Source organism: Copadichromis virginalis, linkage group LG7 (genome assembly GCF_057382275.1).
Source record: "Copadichromis virginalis isolate Kocher_CV1m ecotype Utaka linkage group LG7, C_Virginalis_male_GT1.1, whole genome shotgun sequence".
In the NCBI taxonomy this organism is placed as follows: Eukaryota; Metazoa; Chordata; class Actinopteri; order Cichliformes; family Cichlidae; genus Copadichromis; species Copadichromis virginalis.
Genome location: NC_140624.1, coordinates 24,420,710 through 24,426,362, shown reverse-complemented (window position 1 = coordinate 24,426,362; position 5,653 = coordinate 24,420,710). Strand labels below are relative to the sequence as shown.

General features: G+C 42.4%; 1 long non-coding RNA gene across 1 annotated transcript; it reads right to left on the bottom strand.

The window, feature by feature from the left end:
- Nucleotides 1-3,553: 3,553 nt before the first annotated feature.
- On the bottom strand, nucleotides 3,554-5,160 carry LOC146705078 (uncharacterized). The gene is made up of 2 exons (XR_014921681.1): nucleotides 4,653-5,160; nucleotides 3,554-4,349 (listed from the first exon to the last, which is right to left on the bottom strand). It is a non-coding gene; the product is annotated as an uncharacterized LOC146705078 (long non-coding RNA).
- Between the last annotated feature and the right edge of the window lie 493 nt (nucleotides 5,161-5,653).

Genomic DNA, 5,653 nt, shown 5'->3' with positions numbered 1-5,653 from the left:
GTATCATCCATGTGCTCTCTGGCAAACTTCAGACGGGCCTGGACATGCACTGGCTTCAGCAGCGGGACACGTCTGGCACTGCGGGATTTGATTCCCTGCCGTTGTAGTGTGTTACTGATGGTGACCTTTGTTACTTTGGTCCCAGCTCTCTGCAGGTCATTCACCAGGTCCCCCCGTGTGGTTCTGGGATCTTTGCTCACCGTTCTCATGATCATTTTGACCCCACGGGATGAGATCTTGCGTGGAGCCCCAGATCGAGGGAGATTATCAGTGGTCTTGTATGTCTTCCATTTTCTGATGATTGCTCCCACAGTTGATTTTTTCACACCAAGCTGCTTGCCTATTGTAGATTCACTCTTCCCAGTCTGGTGCAGGTCTACAATACTTTTCCTGGTGTCCTTCGAAAGCTCTTTGGTCTTGGCCATGGCGGAGTTTGGAGTCTGACTGTTTGAGGCTGTGGACAGGTGTCTTTTATACAGATGATGAGTTCAAACAGGTGCCATTCATACAGGTAACGAGTGGGGGACAGAAAAGCTTCTTACAGAAGACGTTACAGGTCTGTGAGAGCCAGAGATTTTCCTTGTTTGAGGTGACCAAATACTTATTTTCCACCCTAGTTTACGAATAAATTGTTTACAAATCCTACCATGTGAATTCATGGATTTTTTTTTTTCACATTCTGTCTCTCACAGTTGAAGTGTACCTCTGGTGCAAATTACTGACCTCTGTCATCATTTTAAGTGGGGGAACTTGCACAATCGGTGGCTGACTAAATACTTTTTTGCCCCACTGTATATATATCTGAATCATCATATCTTTAATCATCCATGTGTTCCATATCTTGATGTTGAATTTTATTAAATGTTCTCCGGTTCCAGTCCAAAAAAGACTTGGAACATTTTTATTCATGTGTAGTTGAATATTTGGATATCAAATCATCCAAATTCTGTGAATGTGTTCTCTGAACAGCTTTAATTCATGCTACAGATTCTGTGAGGTGTTGGAAAAAACACACTCCATATGTGCGTGTTTGCATCACACTATTACACCCTATTTGTCAGCTGCAGCATTCAAACTGCCAGTTTACTTATTAATCAGGTCTTCCATTTCAAAAGTGTTTTTTTATAGTAGCAGTTGTAGTAGTACATATCTGGTATCTGGTGAGGCCACTGAACTCATTGTCATGTTCACAAAACCAGTCTGGCAACTTTGTGGTAAGGTGCATGGTTGTGCTTGAATTGTAAACTGACCATAATGATATTCAGATGGTCAACAGCTTGTCTGATGATGGCCAGCAATAGTCTGATACAACGTGTTGTTTAAATCATGATTGACTGGGTGTGAAGTTGGCCTAGAAGACAAACTCCACACTTTATACCACCAGCAGCCTCAATTTTTAGTACTTTTATCAGGTTAGGTCCATTGTTCACAATGTTGATACTACAGAGACCTCTCCCCACTCTCCTACCTCCCTCGCTTCCCCCCCTTCCTGACACCATGACACCCCCCTCCTCCAATCCCTCTCTCAGCAGCAAGACATTTCCCCCCCTCCCCTCCTCCCAAACATCTCCCAGTGTCACAGTGGATCAGGTCAGGAGACAACTGAGGAAGCTTCGCCCCAGAAAGGCAGCAGGCCCAGACAAGGTGTGTCCTAGGATGCTAAAGGCGTGTGCTGCTGAACTTGGGGAGCCGCTACAACGAGTCTTCAATCTCAGTCTGCGACTGGGGAGAGTGCCCGCCCTATGGAAGACATCCTGCATCGTCCCGGTCCCCAAAAAGAACCGGCCCAATGAGCTGAATGACTTCCGACCGGTGGCACTGACGTCACATCTTATGAAGACTCTAGAGCAGCTCTTCCTCAACCTCCTCCGACCACAGGTACAACATGCCCAGGACCCACTACAGTTTGCATACAAGGCGGGTGTCGGAGTGGAGGATGCCATCCTGTACCTCCTGCATAGAGCCCACTCACACCTGGATGGGGGAAAAGGCACGGTCAGGATCCTGTTTCTTGACTTTTCCAGTGCCTTTAATACCATCCGGCCCTGTATGCTTCAGGAAAAACTGAACAGGATGGAGGTGGACCCCTGCTTGATGGCTTGGATCTCCGACTACCTCACCGACAGGCCACAGTACGTCAGGCTGAAAGACATCACGTCTGACACTGTGGTCAGCAGCACAGGAGCACCACAGGGAACTGTGCTGTCCCCTCTTCTCTTCACCCTGTACACCTCTGACTTCTGCTACAACTCTGAATTATGCCATATTCAGAAGTTTGCAGATGACACAGCCATCATGGGGTGTATCTGGGATGATCAGGAAGAGGAGTACAGAAGTCTGGTGAGGAACTTTGTCGCATGGAGTCACACAAACCACCTGCAACTCAACACCTCAAAGACTAAGGAACTGGTTGTGGACTTCGGGAGGTCCAGAGAAGGTCCACTGCCGGTTCAGATAGAGGGGGAGGAGGTGGTCAACAAGTACAAGTACCTCGGGCTGTGGGTGGACAATAAACTGGACTGGTCATGCAACACAGAGCACCTGTATAAAAAAGCCCAAAGCCGACTGTACTTCCTCAGGAGGCTGAGGTCTTTTAACATCTGCAGGAAGCTCCTGAGGATGTTTTACCAGTCAGTGGTTGCTGGAGTACTTTTCTATGCTGTGGTGTGCTGGGGGAGCAGCACAGCAAAGAAGGACTCATGCAGGCTGGAGAAACTGATCAGGAAGGCTGGCTCTGTGGTCGGCATGAAGCTGGACACTCTGGTGACAGTGGCAGAGAAAAGGACACTAAAAAAAACTGCTGGACATTATGAACAATGCTGGGCATCCTCTGCACATGGCCATTAACAACCAGAAGAGTCTGTTCAGTGACAGGTTGCTTCTCCCCAAGACAAGAACTAAAAGACTTCAAAACTCCTTTGTCCCACACGCCATCAGACTGTTTAACTCCTCTCTGGAGGGGAGAGGGAGGGGAAACAGGAGGACAAAGGAGGGGGAACAACTAAGCTGTAGTGCCTCTTCACCTCACTGTACAATACCTTGTGCAATACTTTTGTAAATAGTCAACAGTGCAATAGACCTCAATACTTGAAATGTGCAATTCACTTGTATTTTTATTTTTTATTCCTATTTATTCTATTTATCCCCTTCGTATATTTTATTTTTATTTATATTTGTCTCTGTATTTATATGTGTGTGTGTGTGTGTGTGTGTGTGTGTGTGTGTGTGTGTGTGTGTATATATAACATTCTGTAACTGTAACTTCTGTCGGTGCTGTGCTTTTGGAAACCGAATTTCCCAGAGGAACCCACCCGAGGGATTAATAAAGTTCTATATTATCTTATCTTAACTTAAGTTCAAGCAGGAAGGAAGTTTCAATGGGCAACACTATATTCTCCCAGTTTGCAAATGTTCATCACTGATAAGAAGCGAGGCAGAAGAAGAACACCTATTGTAACACTTCTGGAGTCGTTACAGTATACTAGGACCAGTTAGGTTCGACTACTAGAGCAGTAATGAGCGTAGCATGTAATAAAGACCACAGACCAGTAAATACGTTTAAATTGCCGGCTTATTATTTTGTGAAGACAGAGAATAGACAGTTATAGACACATTACATAAAACATTCAACATCACACATTTAAGGAAAACAAGATGTTTTCTTTCCCCTTCTTAGTTCAGTATGTTCTGTTAGTTCATCCTATTTATCTCAAAACCTTTTATTTGGCTTTAGAAGGATGTTATTCTCAACCTAGGTTATTGTTTTATTTATTTCAAGTTCTAAGTTCAAGTTTATCCTTTGATCTATTTGCATTAACACTGTGTTATTTTAAATCAAGTTCAGTTCTTTAGGCCCAAGATTTAATTTAATCTTGGTCTAGGTTCACCTTTAAATTCTCAACCAGTTCTTATTTTGTTTTAACCCAACAAAATTATTTACACTTCCATTAACACCATTACAGCATTAAAATGTAAGGTTGACCAAAATAAATTACAAAAATAAATAAATAAATGTAAAACTGAAAACAATTCAGCAAAAGGCGGAATAAATCCCTTAAACAAACAAATAAACAAAAGAAAGTTGTCTTTGTGTCCTTTAACTATTAGTCCTGGAATTACTCCGAATGATTATCCAGTGCTTTGAAAAGTCCGCTGTTCTTTTGCAGAGGTGTATGGATTAATCCTACCAGTTTTATCAGCGAAAGAGCTCAACGTCCAGCAGGGGGCGTTTTCCTTTTTCCTGCTCGGTACAGTTCAATGGGTCCGTGGGTGGCTCGCCATCTTGTTTCTCGCTCAGAGGATCAAACTCCGATTCTAGCTCGGCATTTCCCGATCCAAACCTTAATGGCCTACCATAACAACAAAATAAAGTGCATAAACATTCGAAAATAACACACGGGTAGCCCTTAAATAACAGTAAAAGTCCGTTTTTTCCAGCTTATTTAGCCGTAAATGAGGTGACGCCAATATGGCGCGCTGAAACACCGTCAAAGGCCTTTGAACTGCAGCCTGTGTGTCGTTTAAGCACGAATCCACCGTTTTTAACATAAAACAACATAAATCTGCTACCTTGGCTCTCCATTTGCATGAAATGAGCAATATAATACAACAAAAATTTCTTGCATGAAATAAAAGACAATTTCTGAACTCACCAAGTCCCGTTCGGTTATGTTCACAACGTCACCAAGGCAAGGACAGGTCGGAAAAACAAAAATACATTCTCCAGAGTACAAAAATGGCTTTAAGTAGATTTTTGGCTTATTTTTACAATTTTTTCACTCATTTAAGCAGCAGCTCTGCAAGGACTGTCTGCATTTCTCCCTCTCGAGCATCAAAAGAAGGAACAACCCGATTGGGTGTGGCTAATCACAGGAGTCACGCTGCAGCGTGCCCTTTCACAATAAGAGTCTCAACACATATTTTAGCCATTTTACCTGAATTAACATAAAACACCATGAATTAGCAAGTTCTGTACCCTTTTAACATGTTTTTAAACACAAATGAAATCCTATACCATGAATTATATCATTGCTGATGTTTTTAATGAATTTTCTAACCATTATGATCTATTTATTGACTATTTATCACCTGTAATATATTTCTTATGACTGTTTTTACTAACAGGCTTTTATTTGTTGTTAGCTATGTTAACCAGGGTTACACTATCATGTGTAGTGCCTATTGTGAAAGCCTGTGAGCTCGGGTCAGGTCTGGGTTCAGCAGTGTTGACTACCAGAATATACTGATTTGGATTTTTTATTTATTTTTTTATTCCTAATGGCACAAGCATATTCCAAGATGATAATGCCAGGATTCATCAGGTTCAAATTGCAAACGAGTGGTTGTGAGAGCATGAAACATAATTTTCACACATAGATGAGCCACCACATAGTTTTTATTTAATCCCATTGAGAAACCTTGGGATGCACTGCAGATGACTTTACACAGTGACCTGATTCTCCCATCAAAAACACAGAAACAACAAGCAAAAGCAGTGCAATAACATAGAGAGCGGCATAGACTTGGCAACCATTGGCTGTAAGCCACTGCCATGACAAATTACTTTTTGTTCCACGAGAGTTACATCAGGAGTTTTTACTTTTTTTAACAATGAGCTACTCCTATAATCTGACTTTTTTTATACACCACTTCA